We start from the raw sequence: 16010 nt of genomic DNA on the forward strand, positions 1-16010 counted from the left end.
CCCAAGCAGGCTCTGCACTATCACCGCAGAGCCCGACGCAGGGCTCGAACTTACAAACCGAACTGCGAGATCATGACCTGAGCTGAAATCCAGTCAGAAGCTTAACCGACTGAACCACTCAGGTGCCCTGATACTTCTCTATTTCAAACTCAGCATCACAGCGTTTTAACTTTGTCTTTTATATTTGTGTCACCTTTCTTTGTGACCAAGAACCTCGGTTCTCAAGAATGGGGGTGGGGGTGGGGGATAATAGGATCATGTGACGTAATCCCTCATTTGTCTTTCATATGCTTCATACACAACAGTCTCGCTGTCAGTAAAGTTCTATCAAATATTTCAGCCTGGTCTCAAAGATGCTGTATGGGATTAAGGGAGGGGTCTTTATTCATGCTACTGACACAATAGAAAGAGACATTCCTGCCTCCCTGAGGCCAGTATGTTGGCCGTGTCCTGGGATTCAGGGAAATGGTTTGGAACCATAGAAAGTGGCCGGTGGCAAGGCTGAGACAGCCCATGAAGGAATGGAGATGGTTGGCCTGGAATTGGGTGACACAGGAAATGAGACAAAACTTCTTCCCAATTCTACTCTACGGAAACTTTATATTATATAGGTGAGGGCCCCTGAACCAGGAGACATTTTATTACAGTTACCGCCAAGTATTTGACCAAGGCTCTCGGTGTCTGCTGAACAACCACAGACACGGTATCTCGCTGAGCCCTGATACCCGAGTGGGATTGAGGCTCTCTGCGTCTCTGCCGCTTGATCCGCACAAAGCACTTTTGACTTCTATTCTCTCATTCCGGGGTCACGTTCCATCACAGGAATAACACGAGGTTACGATGAAATCAATTTAGCGTATTTATTTCTCTGGACGTAAAATCTGCTTTCATATTTCCATGTCTCTGCTTGTCTGGTTTTCTTGAAGAAAATCTCTTTTCCTGTCCTGTTTCCACGTCTGAGCTCCTATTCAGTCCCCGAATCTCTGCACAGAGGGGGGCCCCCTGCCCCTTTCCTCGGGGGTGGGTGTGCATGCAAGCAGCACCTGCCTGGAGAGAGGGGGTTCTCAGATGGTGTAGAGGGCACAGGCTCACTGTTCTGTCTTCTGGGGAGTGGCTGGGAGCAACGTGTAGGGTCTCAGGGACACTCCCCCGGGGCCTTGGAGGCGGCTGCATTCCACTCCTAGGGTTTGCTCCTGTCCCTCAAGGAGAAACAAAACACGCCCTTCCTCTCCCCACTTCCCAATGTTTTATTCTTACTTAGCCCAGCTTCTCCCCCCTCTTTGAAAGAGATGGGTCACTTTTTATCTGAAGGGGGACAGAGTGGGACATCTGTTTAGACTTTGCTTTGGGGGCGTATTTATGTATTTTTAGTTACACATCAGTGAGCTGTATTTTCTAAATGAATCTACGTTTGGGATAAGCCCTGACGCAAACTGAGTTTTGAAGAGGGTAGACGGCAAAGGTGTGGTGGCTGACGTGTTCCTGGAGCCAGCGGGGACTTTCTACAACAGGCTTCATTTTGAGGAAGACGGGGAAGAAGATAACTCTCCATTCGAGATGTCTGAGCCTCCCGGGGGGCTCCTCATCCACCCAGATGTGGGGACAATCAAGGCAGAGTTCGGGGTGCCATGTAGGGTTGCCTCCTTCCAGAGTGGGACAGTACCCAGGGCTTTGCAGAGAAGGCCCCTGGTGGTTTGGTGGTTCTCTCCCAATTTCAATGCCCACATCTCTGTCCTCTGTAAAAGATCATATATGAAAAACTCAGGGTGACGCCACTCAGGAAATTTGTGAAGGTGACATAAAGCATGCCAGCAGCTTTAAGCCGCACTCCCAGACCCTAACCTGATGGGGGAAATGAGGGGGGAGGGGGAGGAGGGGGTCGGGCTGCCCCCTGCCTTGCTCAGCTTCCACTGGTCTTGCAGATTTCACTGGAGGAACCGCTTTCCAGAAGCAGGGGGTTGCCGAGTACAGGCCAGCACTCAGGGTCAACCCGGAGAAAAGGAATCCACCATCGTAACCATGGGAACTGGGACATTACGAAAGGAAAGAGGGACTGCGGGGGGGAAAAGGCCGCAGATTGTGGAATGCGGAAGAAGACACGAGTGTTTGCAAAGAGAGCTTTCAAGGGCATCAATGATGGGCCCTCGTGCAGAACGGAGTCAGTCGCTCATCATCCTGCGCCACCGTGTGGCCACTGTGTCACTTCCCGTCAAACGCTCCACCTCATTCGCTTGGTAGTTCCTGTTACCCCGCCCCTTAGAAAGTCACTTGACTGGTGCCCACAAGCAACACTTAATTTCAGTGGTGGCTTTCAGGGCACTGATTTTTTGCGCCCACCGCGCCCTTGGCTGCACTGGAGCATCTGGTCGTGGAACACCGACAGCTACAGGGGAGCAAATGGGGGACGCGTGCATGTCTTTGCTGCTGCTGCTGCTAGGTCACAGAGGAACTCGTGTCGGGGAATTTCCAGCATCAGTGGTGACGATTCATATGCACCCTTGTACTGTAGTAGAAAGGAAAACGGATTCCGATGCTTTCTCTACAGTTTAAGCAAAAGCTTTCTGGACACCAAGTACCTCCTATGGCAAGAAAGTAGTGAGAGAAAAAAAAAAAAAAACCTCTTTAGAGGCCTGATCTATACAAGGGAAGCCGTTTTAGATGTCTTTCTAAGTCAACATGACTGTATGTAAACTTCGTTCAAACCCAAAGCCCGATTTCCGGCCCCACCATGCATGCATTGTACATCTGCTTTGTGAAGAGTAGCCCAGAGGAAAACCATCTTATCCATGAAATAGCGATCACGGCTCCCGCTCCCAGCTTTCCTTGATGATAAAACTCATGACTCCTGCCTAGATGCTAATCTCTAGTCTTTTGAGCTTCTCCAAGATGTAAAAAGGCTATAACCCCCTCAAAACTCTTGATGCTCCAGAGCACTTTCCTTCTTGTGAAGAATGTGTTTTCCGGGCAGCTGTCCTAACTTGGGCTGAAATAAAACTCTCTTTCTTACTTTCAGAGATTCTAAAAGGTTTGTTCATTTGGTGTCGACAAAAAGAAAGACGTGTGAGAAGTCCCACGCCTCACTGTCCGAACCCGGAGAACGATTCTGTCAGAGACGCTCACGGGGGGTGGCACACCGTTGTGGGTGTGGGATCATGGCTTTATGATAACGACACTTAATACGTATGGAGCACTTCCAATTCCAGGTCCTGTTTTAAGCACTTTATATGGCTGGCCTATTTAAGTTTCACAGCAACCCTATGAAGTTGGTTCCATTCTGCCCCTTTTACAGACAAACAGGTGGAGGCTGAGTAAGTCCCTTAGAGTCTCCCAGACAGCAGGTGCCACAGGTGGGACCTGTGCTCATGACCCCTTGTGTGCACAGTCTCCCTCAAACCTGCACTCGGCTTAGGACATGGGGTACAGACCTGCCTGTGAACTTCGGGGGCTTCCTCTGGGTACCCTATTGTTTCTAGAGTAGTCTGCCCTACGCAGCTGTGTCTCCTGACCAGGTGCTTTTAAGGGAAGGCTTTCACTTCCAAACACTCAGAATATACCGATTCAGGAATAAGTGTGTGTGTGTGTGTGGGGGGGGAGTCCAGAATATTGGACATTTAAAAAAAGGACGGAAGAGCTGGAGTTGGGGAAGGTAATTCCTATTCGATTCTTTCCTCCCGAAGGCTTAACAGGCGGAGAGCCATTTACATGGATACGAGGTGAAATCAAAGAACAGCGCCACCAACGGGTCCATGTGGGGAAATGATACTAGGATCTACGTTCAATAGACCTGAGGTCTAGACATTAAGGGTCTTCCTTGTATCCTCAACTGGTTTGAAAACCTGCAGCATAATTCATCTAAATACTAACAGAATGACATCAGTAAGGTGGGTCAGCTGCACGAAGAGGGGAAAGGAAGAGTCAGGAAACACTAGAAGCTAGACAGCTGTCACATTAGTTGTTAGAAAATTAAAGAGAGCCAGCCTGCTGTTTCCAGCGCTCTGCGCTCTGATAGCCAATTTGAGAGCTCTGTAAAGAACGAGATGCTAGACTCCTAATGAAGACAGGGCCCAGCCTCTTGAAATTCAGAAATGAAACAAGAAATCCCTGAGGAACAAATGAAGAAGTGACTGGGCAGAGCTGCTCAAGGAAGTGAAAGTTAATTATAGCAAAGCTGGTTTCATAAGAGAGGACGAAGAGGTAAGTAGCACTGGTGTATCTCCATAATGGAAAAGAGGGATCTTTCCTTTCACTAATAATGTTCCTGGAAAAGTAATTTTCTGTATAGCAAGCTCGGAATCACAGCAGCCTCTGTGGAAATCAGAAACAAGCTTGGAGAAGCAGTAAAAACAATATAAGGATGCGAGCCAGGGGATGCGACTTTGGGGGAACGGACACAAAGCCTCCGCAGGACCGGGACATCTGGGGAGACACAGTGTCAGAAGAGAAGGGAGTGGGTGAGTGTACTTTGCAAAGGACAAAAATGTCACACATGCGGAGCTTTAAAAAAAAAAAAACCCGCCATTGTTATTCCTCCCAGAACAGGATGCTTTCAGAAGAAGGACAAGGTCTGCAGGGCTTAGAAGCACAGTGCCACTTGGCAGGTGCCTTTGATGGAAGAAACTCAAGTGAATCTAATAAAGGATTGACCGTGTTCTGAGATTGTTCTGAAGCTTCTTGAGGACAGTACGGTACACACTCTGAATGTTGATGGATGAGAATTCTTGCCGGGTCACCCAGGCATGCTTGGGTCCTGCTGACTCAACCCTGAGCCGGACAAACACACCTCCTGGATTTTCAGGGGCAGCACTAACTTAGATCAGCCTCAGCTCTCTCCATAAGTAAGCAGCTTTCTTTTTTCTTTTTTCAGGTATCCTGAGGACGGGCCAGAAAACACGGTGAGGTACCCACCGAGCAGAGGCTTAGAGACTTTTCATTTTCTTCTATTTTTTTTTTTTTCTGACTCACCTGTTCCCTTTCTTCTTCTAGAGTTTTCAAATACTTCCCTTTCCTTTCCACTTTGTTATCCCCCGTTATCTTTGTCCAACCTTTCTTCCTGACGCCCTCGTTCCTTTTAGGAGGTCTCACTGGCCTGCAGAACATCAATCAGCTGACTGCCTTCACTGTTTTGCTGACAGTATTTTCCTCCTTTGAAAAACAAACAAACAAACAAACAAGCAAACAAGCATTTCCTTCTTCAACTCGGAAAACTTCTCCGAGCCCACACAATCGCAGACTTTCACGTGACCTGCTGCAACTGTCCCCTCCCAGGGACGATTGTTATTATTATCAGAATTAACTATTGGGTTGTTCCGTTTCCCTGCCTCAGGGAGCAAGCCGGAGACTTGGTGTAGGCCATCTCAGCCAGGAGTGGGGCCCGCGGGCCCTTCCCACATCCCAGCACCCCGCCAGGGGGCTCTCTCTTCCTCGGGTTCCCCTGAAACCGCTCTCGTCGCCGCACAGGACCTCCTGATTGAGGGCCCCTACGCTAACTGGAACAGCGCGCATTCACCACCAGTCTCCCTCCTCTAGGCGCCGCGAGAGCGCTCCCACCTGAGGCCCGCCCCGGTGTTTCCCCAACCCCGCCCCCTGGAATCTGACCAATCAGCTTCGGGCTTGCGTAGCAGCGCCTGATTGGTGGAACACGGAGGTCGCCCCAGAGAGGGCTGAGCTCATTGGACAGCTTCCCCGCGCGTCTATAAAAGGGTCGCGGCCACCGCGCGGGTGAGCGCGCTGGAGGGATCCTGGCGGCGGGCGAGAACGCTAAGCCTCGCGCCTCAGAGCCCCGGGCCGGGCCTGCCAGGGTCCCCTAGACCCCAGGTCCCTCACGCCCTTCGCACGCGGGGATGGGATGGCCTCCTTCGCCTCTCTCTGTCCGCGAGAGGAGCTCTACCTCTTAGCCTTTGTCCCCAAAGAGAACATCCACTTGCTTTGACTTGGACGTAAGAAATATTTTTCGCTTATGGGTCATTGTCATTGTTCAAGTAAACTCTGAAAACGTTGGCAGTTATTCTCACGTGCAGAGGCTCCCTCACGAATCCATCACGCTGCGCAGTGGTGTGCCCCTGCGTCAGGAGAGGCAGAAAGTGAAGGAAGACACCAAAGTCACTAGGTGGGACTGGGGCTGGCCACCCTAGGGACATTCCCCAGCGGCTCATTCCTAATCGCCTTGGTTTAAAGACAACACACCTGTTTTTTCTCCTCGGAGGGTGGAGGGTACTGATGGTGGAGAAGAGGGATAAGGGGACAACCAGGGAATGTGGGCACATGGGTATCCTCAGTGTGCACAAATGTCCCATTCCTAAGAGCGGTTTTTAATTTTATTCCTATGCCATTTTTTTAAAATTAAGATTTTGTCATTTTTAGAGCACCTTTAGGTTCACGGCGCAGTTGAGGTGTGGAGACTTCCCATATACCCACTGCCTTCACACGTGCACAGCCTCCGCCGTTTGCAACATTCTTCGCCAGGGGGTACGTTTGTCATGGTTGATAAGCCTGTATTGAACATCATCATCATCCAAAGTCCATCATTTACATTAGGGCTCACTCTTGGTGTTGTACGTTCTACGGGTTTGGACAGGTGATGTATTATTTAGCAAATAACCCAAAACCAATTGGATCCACGTTTGTGAAATAAGGTTAATAGTGGTCGACCGCAGTTTGGAATTTGAAAGCAAGAAGGAAGAGGAGAAATAGGACTATTGAGTAATATACTGGTTTTCTTATGCAGATTTGAAGGCGGTTCCGAGAGTAATTCCGGAAACATTCCGAGCAATATGATAGTGCCACCTGGGAAGAGATACATAGTGTTCCATGGGGACGCCTTTGAACGCAAGCCTCATTTGGATGTGTGAATTCTGATAATCGAAATTAGTCCATCTTTCCTTCCCCCCCCCCCTTCTTCCATCTTTGTTTCAGTTTCACAAAAGATTTAGGGATGTAGCTTAATGACTGATTTCAATTAAAGCTACTTTGAAATGTGGAAATATATAAATGTGGAGTTTATTACTATGATTTTAGGCATTGCCAAATTTATTCCCCAGATTCTTGGTGATCACTGACTACATCCTGTAATACTCAGATTAAAACAGGGTATAGGTATGTTACTGAAAAGTTATGTAGATCAAAATTGAAATCGTTGGACAAAATGTTTTCCTGTTGACTGTGAATTGTTATTTGGGAAGTGCTTTAAAAATCTCTATTTTGAAATTGTAGGGATTCCTAGTTCTCCCTTAAAATTTTTCTAGTAATGAAATGTATAGATTGAACCACACGGGATTGCCAGGATTTTGGTTTTATTTGGTCAAAATAGTCAAAAACTGGCAATTTTGTGTGATTCAACCTAATATCTGAATAGGAAAAAATTCACTTAAAAAGAGGTTGAAGTTAATTCTTTTTTGATATGGATGATTACCTCCTAATGTATTGATTTTGTAAGTTAAAATTTTATATATTGAGTTTACTTACAGCAGGAACCATTTAAAATTTACCAGACTTTTCTGTTTTGCACATGTGTGGTATGATATCCTGACTAGAAATTCAGGAATTTAGGGGCAACTAGAAACCTTTCAGCACATGTCTTTCGCAGCATTAACCACAATCCTCCCTGACAAGTTGGAGGTTACTGACTTTGAAACATAGCCAGTTGCCGAGAACCCAGTGTGTATTCTTTCCATGACCCTTAAAAACTGGCCTGTTTCCTATTAATGATTTTTTGTTTTGTTTGAGGCATGCTGTGGTCCAGTTTCCTGGTTAATTTCCAGATCTTCTGCCATTCTTCTTGTACAACTCATTTTCTTTGTGGTGGGTCTCACCCAGAGATACCATGTATAGAAAGGGGGCTTCTGGAAATTATCATGTTTCAGCAACAAAATTGTTTAAACATCTGACTATCATTTACAACCAACATCTCTGGTCTGATCCATGGAAAATATCACACATAGCAGAGAAAATTGAGAAGAGCTGGCAGAAGGTCTCTGTTGAGTTTGCTTTGTGCACTGTTCAAATGGACTCCTAGGAGACCTCAGGCCAAGGGTATTTCTTTTTACTTCAATTTAACTTGTTGGGTGTGTTCCTTTCTGTGGAGACCAGAGGATCAGAGTCTGGTTTTGAAGGTGAACTTGAGAAATCAATTAGCCCAGCCTCCCCCTGTCTGGAAACTCAGCATCACGATGGACACAGAGCCTGGTCCAAGGCAAGAGGAGGCTCTTCAAAATTGTTGGGCAGGCAGGGGGCATTCTTGTTGGCCCTCACCCTTGCTGATGTTCTGGTCCCAGGTCACTATTTTTTTTTTTTTTATGTTTATTTATTTATCTTGAGAGAGGGAGAGAGAATTCCAAGCAGGCTCCATATTGTCAGTGCAGAGCCTTGATGTGGGGCTCAAACCCACAAACTGCAAGATCGTGACCTGAGCCGAAGTCAGTCATTTAACCAACTGAGCCACCTCGGTGCCCCCCCAAGTCACCATTGTTCTGAGGGCCCTGTACAGGAGGGAACTCTTAGTGGTTTGCACCAGTAGTTTGTCATCCTGGAGAGCCATTGACTAGACCTGTCCTATAAATCTTTGGTTGGAACTTTGAATATATCTTGTTTTTAGGAGTTCATTGGCTTGTCGATTTCTCTAAGGCCATTTTTCTCCAGGTTTTTTTTTTTTTTAATTTTAACATTTATTTATTTATTTTTGAGAGAGAGAGACAGAGTGTGTGTAGCAGAGGGGCAGACACAGAATCTGAAACAGGCTCTGGGCTCTGAGCCATCAGCACAGAGCCCCATGCAGGGCTTGAACCCATGAATGGTGAGATCGTGACCCAAACCGAAGTCAGATGCTTAATCGACTGAACCACCCAGGCATCCCTCCAGGGTTTTTGTTGTTGTTGTTGTTGTTGCTTTTTTTTGATGAGATAAGGAAAAGCTGCCAAGAACCCTTAGACAGTTAGCCCAGAGGGAACCTTGGAAGCTGAATTGCTTTCCTCTTAAGGTATGACTGGTCTTGCTCACGATGAGATTTCCCTCTACTTTGAAGGTGTTGAGCTCAACAGGGATGAGGCGATTCCACAGCTTTAGGAACACTGGTAACAGCCCTACTTTCCTTGACATAAGATGTGAAGTTCTTTGTTGAGCCCTATTGGGCACATGCTCCTAGAATATAAATTACACTATTATTAATGCAGTTTGCAGGATAAAAACTTTGGGATAATTAGTGAACAAGTCAGTCACCCGTAAGACACACAATCAGAGCAAATCTGGCTTCATTAGTTTCTTCACAACGTGAAACTCCTGGTTAATAATTATAGCTGTCTTAATTGAACATCAGGTGGTAGTTTTCTATCAGCTGAGGAAGAAATAGATTTTGGTTTCATGCTCTTATCTTGTACTAATTAAGGTATGAAATGTCTTTATTTACAAAAGCATGTTTGCGTGTCTTTAATTTTTTTTAATGTTTTTATTTATTTTTGAGACAAAGAGAGACAGAGCATGAGCAGGGGAGGGGCAGAGAGAGAGGGGGACACAGAATCCGAAGCAGGCTCCAGGCTCTGAGCTGCCAGCATAGAGCCCGACGTGGGGCTCGAACTCACAGACCGTGAGATCATGACCTGAGCCGAAGTCAGACACCCAAGCAGCTGAGCCACCCAGGTGCCCCTGCGTGTCTTTAAATGAGTGCTAGCCAGTAGAAATGGAGGGCTTTCTGCATCTGTGGTTTAACATTTTCTAGTAGTCCCATTGAAAAGTAAAGAGAAACAGGGGCGCCTGGGTGGCGCAGTCGGTTAAGCGTCCAACTTCAGCCAGGTCACGATCTCGCGGTCTGTGAGTTCGAGCCCCGTGTCAGGCTCTGGGCTGATGGCTCGGAGCCTGGAGCCTGTTTCCGATTCTGTGTCTCCCTCTCTGTCTGCCCCTCCCCCGTTCATGCTCTGTCTCTCGCTGTCCCAAAAAAAAATAAACGTTGAAAAAAAAAAATTAAAAAAAAAGTAAAGAGAAACAGGTGAAATTAATTTTAGTGATAACTATTTAACTTACTATATTAAAAATATCATGTTACCATGTAATCACTATAAAAATCATTAACGAGATATTTTGTATTTTTATTTTTGTATGAAATCTTAGAAATCCAGTATATATTTGTCCATGTAGAGTACATATTAATTTGGACCGGCCACATTTCAAATGCTCAGTCACCGCATGTAGCTAGTGGCTGTTGGACTGGACAGTGCAGCTTTAAACTGAGATTGTATCTGTAGTTAGGCGGAGGATTTTATAGGGGAGAGAGAAATGGGCAGGAAAGAGAGAGAGGGAAGAAAAAAAAGAGTTCCTCTGGATACAGAGATTCCTTGGCACCAGATTTCCAAGAGTGTGCATTCCTCTGTTCCACATCTAACCTTTAAACCGAAAACATTGACTCTTTAACACCCCAGCAGGAGATTGTGATTACAAGAAGAAAACAATCTTGTAGACTCAGTGTCTGCCCTAAACAAGTTGAGAAGTGAGAGTAGGTGGTTGTGGTCTGATGGAATCCGAACGGGCTTTGGGAACAGAACAGGTAGAATGGAGTTCAGACCAGCCTTGCTGTGCCTGAGCTGTGAGCTTATGCACGTCTGTAGCTTCTTTGACCCTTACCCACTTTAATAATGGGCACAAAAGCGCTAGTCTTGCAGAATTTTAGTGGGGATTAAATTAGATTCCTTATAGGACTGTACTTCGTGCGGTCAGTGTGCAGTATGTGGAAGTCTCCGGGTGTTGTCTGCCTCTGACTCCATCTACTTTCCCATTAGGGCACTTTGCTCATCTCCCTTCGCTCCTTCTTTTAAAGTCTGAACGGATTTCCTGCTCTGCATTCCCAGAACCTCAATTTCTGATGCAGCGCTGAATCATAGGCCTGCTGCTGTTGTGATTATGGTATAAATATCAGAAACTTATTGCTGAGGCACCAGTAATGATGGCAACAACAATTCGGCTACTGTCCGTTCCAAATCCACGTGAAATGTTCCATTAAGTCACTCCAGACTCCCCGCAAAGAGCAGCAGTACTTCTGTTTTTGGCCAATGGGTGGTAGCATTGTCTAAGCCACTGATCTCTGAGCTGCTGGGTCTTCAGGGTTAGTTTTCCTTTTTTTTGTGCTTTGCCAATTATCTGCGGTTCATTCCCTCAACCTGGAAGAGAGGGAGCTTTTCATCAAAAAGTCTAGGACTCTGGAGTACAATGGCAGCTTCCAGAATGTGAGAGGAAGGCCAGGACACAGAGCTGCCGTTCATTCAGACACTGGGGGAGACTGCTCAGGTCCAGAGTCAACGTGTCTGTCGGGGTGGGTCCAGGGCAGGAGTCTGGGAGGCTGATGGGCATCCAATGCTGGTCCTGTAGGTTCACTGTGAGCACTGGGAAGTGCTTTATCACTTTCATCCCCTTATTAGGGGATCATCTTTGAATTAGGAGGATGTGCTTTAAAAATATTCTGCTTTTTATTTTTTTCTTTTAGTATCTCGTCACCTGAAATTTGCCATACACGCCCCTCCCCCCCAACATCCACTACAATGCCAGTTTGGCTTTCTGAATACTAATCTTTAGGCTCCTCGTTACTCGACTATTTGAATTAAAGGGAGTCTGATCATACTTGCAGACTTAGACTTCTTTCAGACTTTCCTTTACATTTCCTGATTTTTGTCAAGTGACTGATTTGGTATGGATTAAGAGAACAACATTTGGGAAATGCGGAAAATCACGAAGAAGAAAATAAAATCCAACCATTAGCTTTAAAAGATATGTGTGTTGGGTAATAGGATAGAAAACTATTGGTTGTTATAGAGGCATGGACTAAACCAGAAAAAACTTCTGAATTGAAGTCAAGCTACATGCATTTTATGATTAACCCTGCTGACAAAAGAGGGGGGGAACATGAAGCATCTAGGATTATCTTGTTTTGTCGGATTATTCAGTTATTCACTAATATATGAAATCATTTAAGGACCTTCTGCGTGCTGATCAGGGAGAGGGGAGTTAAGCACTGAATAAGACGGTTTTTTGCCTGTAAGCTCCTTACAGTTTCCTGGAGAAGAGAGACAAGCAAGTCAAAATCCCAGTGTGGTGAGTACCACAATAGGGGCACACACTTTGTTACAGAAGCAGAGAGAAAGGCATTGAACTGCCCACTGGTGGCCAGGAAAGGCTTTATAGGGAGATGCCACAAACCAAGTCTTTAAAGGCAAATAGATTGGGCGTGGGAGTCGGGAAGAAGGACATTTCAGGCAGAGGAAAGAAACGTGTAAAGACATTTATATTAGATTACTTGATGTTTGCAAGGAATGGTAAGCACCTTTGTATGAAGCGGGGGCAGAATGTGTAAATATATGGGGCAGGAGAGGGAGGGGTGGGAGATGAGCTTGGACGGGGAAGTGGAGGTGAGATAACAATGGACGTTTTATGCCATGTTGAATCCTTTGGAATTTTATAGGATTTGATGAGAAACGGATGTTGGGGGGGAGGTAGGTGGGAGCGATATGGGTTGAGTCCCATTAGGCTATGGATTCGGATGACTGGATGAATGTTTGCAACAAAGGGTTGTGGGAGGTGAGAAAATGGTGTAGTCGCTTTGACTTGGGGGGATCTGGCCCAGGGATGCCTAACTGTATGGATCTGCCCATCAGGAGAGAGATTAGATTTGCAGTTACACATTTTGGTTAATAATAATTACCATTTACTGAAGACTTAGGCTGTGCCAGATTCTGTACAAACTCTCACCTTAAATCCTTTTAACAACCCTATAAACACATTTGGCACGTGAGGAAGATCAAGATACAGTGACTTGTCCAACACTGGCTTGCCCAGCAGGGGGTGGAGCTGGGATTTGAGCCCATGCTGATTTCAGAGCCTGAACGCCCCACCACGGCCTTCTACAGCAGCCGCCTGCACAGAGGTGAAGTTAGACAACAGCACACAGGCCTTTCAGGGACAGGATGGAACAGGAGAGAAGGACTAAGGCGGGAGCTCTGTGGAAGATGCTCGTGGGACAGGTAGCAGCAGACGAGCTCACAGAGCCCAGACTGGAGTTGCCTGGAGGGAGGAGGAAAACAAGGAAAGCGTATCGTCCAGAAAGCCAAGAGGAGAATTTCAAGGGGAGAGGGGTCCATGGTGGCAAATATCACAGGGGGGTGAAGTAACCGGACTGAATGAAACCGTTGCTTTTTTAATGTTTATTTTTTTGAGAGAGAGAGAGAGAGAGAGAGAGAGAGCGAGCGAGCAGGAGAGGGGCAGAGAGAGAGGGAGACAATCGGAAGCAGGCTCCAGGCTCTGAGCTGTCAGCACAGAGCCCGACATGGGGCTCAAACCCATGAACCATGAGATCATGACCTGAGCCAAAGTTGGATGCTCAACCGACTGAGCCACCTGAATGAGACCTTTGTATTTTCCCCTGAGTGTCTTCCTGGCAGCAGCTCCACAATGCCATCTGATGGCCAAACATAAACATTTAGGGGCTCCACAGGCTTGCTTTGTCACCCCCCTAAGTTGTGTTGCTGTTGATAATATGACTATCTTCTCAGACATCCAGAATGCATACGTCAGGATGGTCCTTGATGTTCTGGTCCCACATGACCACCGATGGCAAATCCCTTTGACCCTGACTCAACCTTTCTCTTGTCTACCTCTTCCTCTTCACACCCTCTCTGAAACCCCGGATTTTTTTTTTTTTTTAATCTACACCGTCATATTTCTATCCTGACTTGTCTGTTTGCCTCTGGTTGCATTTTCCTCTAATCTATGTTCTGAAGTCTCACCGTGCCACTCCTGAGCTGAGAACCTTCAGTGGCTTTTCATTATTTACAATACAAATTCCAAATTCTTATTGAAGGCCATCTGTGAAATAGTTATAGCTTACTTTCCTACTCTCCCCCCTCTGCTTTATATGCCTCGCAACCTATTTTCCAGCCAGACTGGAAAATGTCTTGTGTTCTGTGTTGGCCTCCTCAGATCCGTTGGTTAGGCCAATCTTCCCAGCTGGATGCACTTTTCTTTCATCTTTCAGGTTGAAATCTTACCCATCCTTCAAAGGTCATCTGAAATACTCTTTTCTCTGTGAAGCTTTTCTTGACCCCTTCCACCAGGAACGATTTCAGGTTTCTCTGAGCTCAGATGAGTATGGCACTTTACCCCTCTCAGGGCAATAACTTTCTGTGTTTGTTTGTTTTTTTTTTTCTACTATTATATTTTTATTTTCTTTATTTTTTTGGTTTTGATTTTATTTTTGTTTTTGTGTTTGTGTCTTGACTTAGCTTTTGAAGGCAAAGTCTATTTCTTACCTGTTTTTCTATTCCTCGTTTTGCTTGTCACATGGGTGTTTTATAATAAAGATGTTTGGTTTAGTTGAATATTTATTGAATGGATGGATGGATAACTGACATTACTGTCAAGATTTGTGCAATCTCTGTATATTTTATTTTTTAATGCCAATGTCTACAATAGAAGGCTTAATTATTAATCATATATTAAGTATATATGATTCTTGAGGTATGCTCTAAAGAACTAAATTTTCCTATTGGGGAAAAATCTACTGGACTTTTGTCTGGAGCATCTCAGCATCCTATTAGGTTATTCTTGAGTCATTTAATGTGATCACCTTTTTTTTTTAAAGCTTATTTATTTATTTTGTGTGTGTGTGTGTGTATGTGAGAGAGAGAGAGAGAGAGAGAGAGAGAGAGAGAGAGAGAGCGCGCGCGCAAGAGCGCAACTTGGGGAGGGGCAGAGAGGGAGAGAATCCTAAGCAGGCTCTGTGCTGTCAGCACAGAGCCCAACTTGGGGCTTGATCTCATGAGCCGTGGGATGATGACCTGAGCTGAAACCAAGAGTCAGATGCTTAACTGACTAAGCCACTCAGGTGCCCCATTATGTGATCGCTCTTTGAAGGTGGGTAGATAAAGGAAAAGGAAGAGGTACTTCTTTGGGGATGGCGTCCTGGGTCTCTTGGAAACGCCTTCATGCTTAGTATAACATTTCCAGGTTTTCCCTTGACTCATAGACGAAACTGGATTAGAGAAGCAGAAGCCATAGCCATGACGCTGGACCCAGTTTGGTGGTGCCTGCCTGTCCTGCTTGTGAAATTCAATCTGGAGTGTGGAGTTTCCTCAGCTGAGCCTATTATCCCATGGACAGGTCTCTTGAGCTTTCTCTGCCTTTGAGGGTATTGTCTTTTCTTAGCCACACATGGTGAGCATCATGTTAAGCAAAATGCAGGGAACTCAAAGGAGGGATCAATGGAAAATGTCTTATGGTGTTATGTTTATTTGGGTTTCGTTGTCAAGTTTAAGTCTTATAATTTGAGCACATGATCAGTTGGAGCTCTTAGTTTCTTACCAGCTTGAGCAGAGTTAAATGCCTCTTTGGGAATGGAATCCAGGTTTTCTTATATCCTTTTTAGCTACTGTTGTTGATGATGGTGTGGATAATCTAAGGGAAAACTCTCACGTAAGGAGATCCTGGGGTTATCCAGAATTTGGGAGTGCTTCAGACAATCCACCTATTTAAACTTGAATGTCCTACAGAAGATAGCATATCTTCATTATAGAAGACCCAGGGAAATTAAATTTGTTGCTGATTATCTGCTGGGCATGGAATCTGGCAGAGAGCAATTCAGTAATAGTCTTATTAAAAATCTCTTCCCAGCTGCCTCTCCTCATCTTTCTTATACATCTTCTTCCCTCAGTCCAGTGATGAGCTAGCCAATAGGCAGTTGTGAATCAAGGTGAACGCTACATCTCCATTAAAAGGCAGGGCTCCTCCAATCCAGGGGTTGGGGGTGGGAAAAGATACCCACCACCAGCTGCCTTTCTGGAGTAGGAGCTCCAGACCAGGAGCAGCCTGGTTCTTCTTTGACCTGGTCCATAGGTACCTATATACCAAATGTGAAGCTCAAAAATAAAGAAGGTCCTATGTGCTACACCCTCCGTTAGCTTGCATATCACTTTGTGGTTGCGTCCTCCCTTTCTTTGGGTCCCCTTTCACCCAAGCTCTGACTTATCCACACCGGCACCTTTCCA

General features: G+C 45.8%; 2 long non-coding RNA genes across 12 annotated transcripts in view; one reads left to right on the plus strand and one right to left on the minus strand.

Moving 5' to 3' along the window:
• Positions 1-10: 10 nt before the first annotated feature.
• Positions 11-5563, minus strand: LOC123382690. Its single transcript, XR_006591396.1, has 3 exons — positions 5461-5563; positions 4963-5142; positions 11-2579 (listed from the first exon to the last, which is right to left on the minus strand). It is a non-coding gene; the product is annotated as an uncharacterized LOC123382690 (long non-coding RNA).
• Positions 5505-16010, plus strand: part of LOC102901282 — a 68208-nt gene continuing 57702 nt past the window's right edge. For 2 of the 11 annotated variants that reach the window (XR_006591385.1, XR_002739155.2), the window contains exons 1-2: positions 5505-6106; positions 6361-6465. This is a non-coding gene — a long non-coding RNA (uncharacterized LOC102901282). Of the gene's footprint in view, positions 6107-6360; positions 6466-6724; positions 6985-16010 lie in introns of those variants that run through there. The other 9 variants (XR_006591386.1, XR_006591384.1, XR_006591389.1 and 6 more) reach the window with 9 other exon arrangements.

The sequence above is a fragment of the Felis catus genome, chromosome F1 (genome assembly GCF_018350175.1).
Source record: "Felis catus isolate Fca126 chromosome F1, F.catus_Fca126_mat1.0, whole genome shotgun sequence".
NCBI lineage: Eukaryota > Metazoa > Chordata > Mammalia > Carnivora > Felidae > Felis > Felis catus.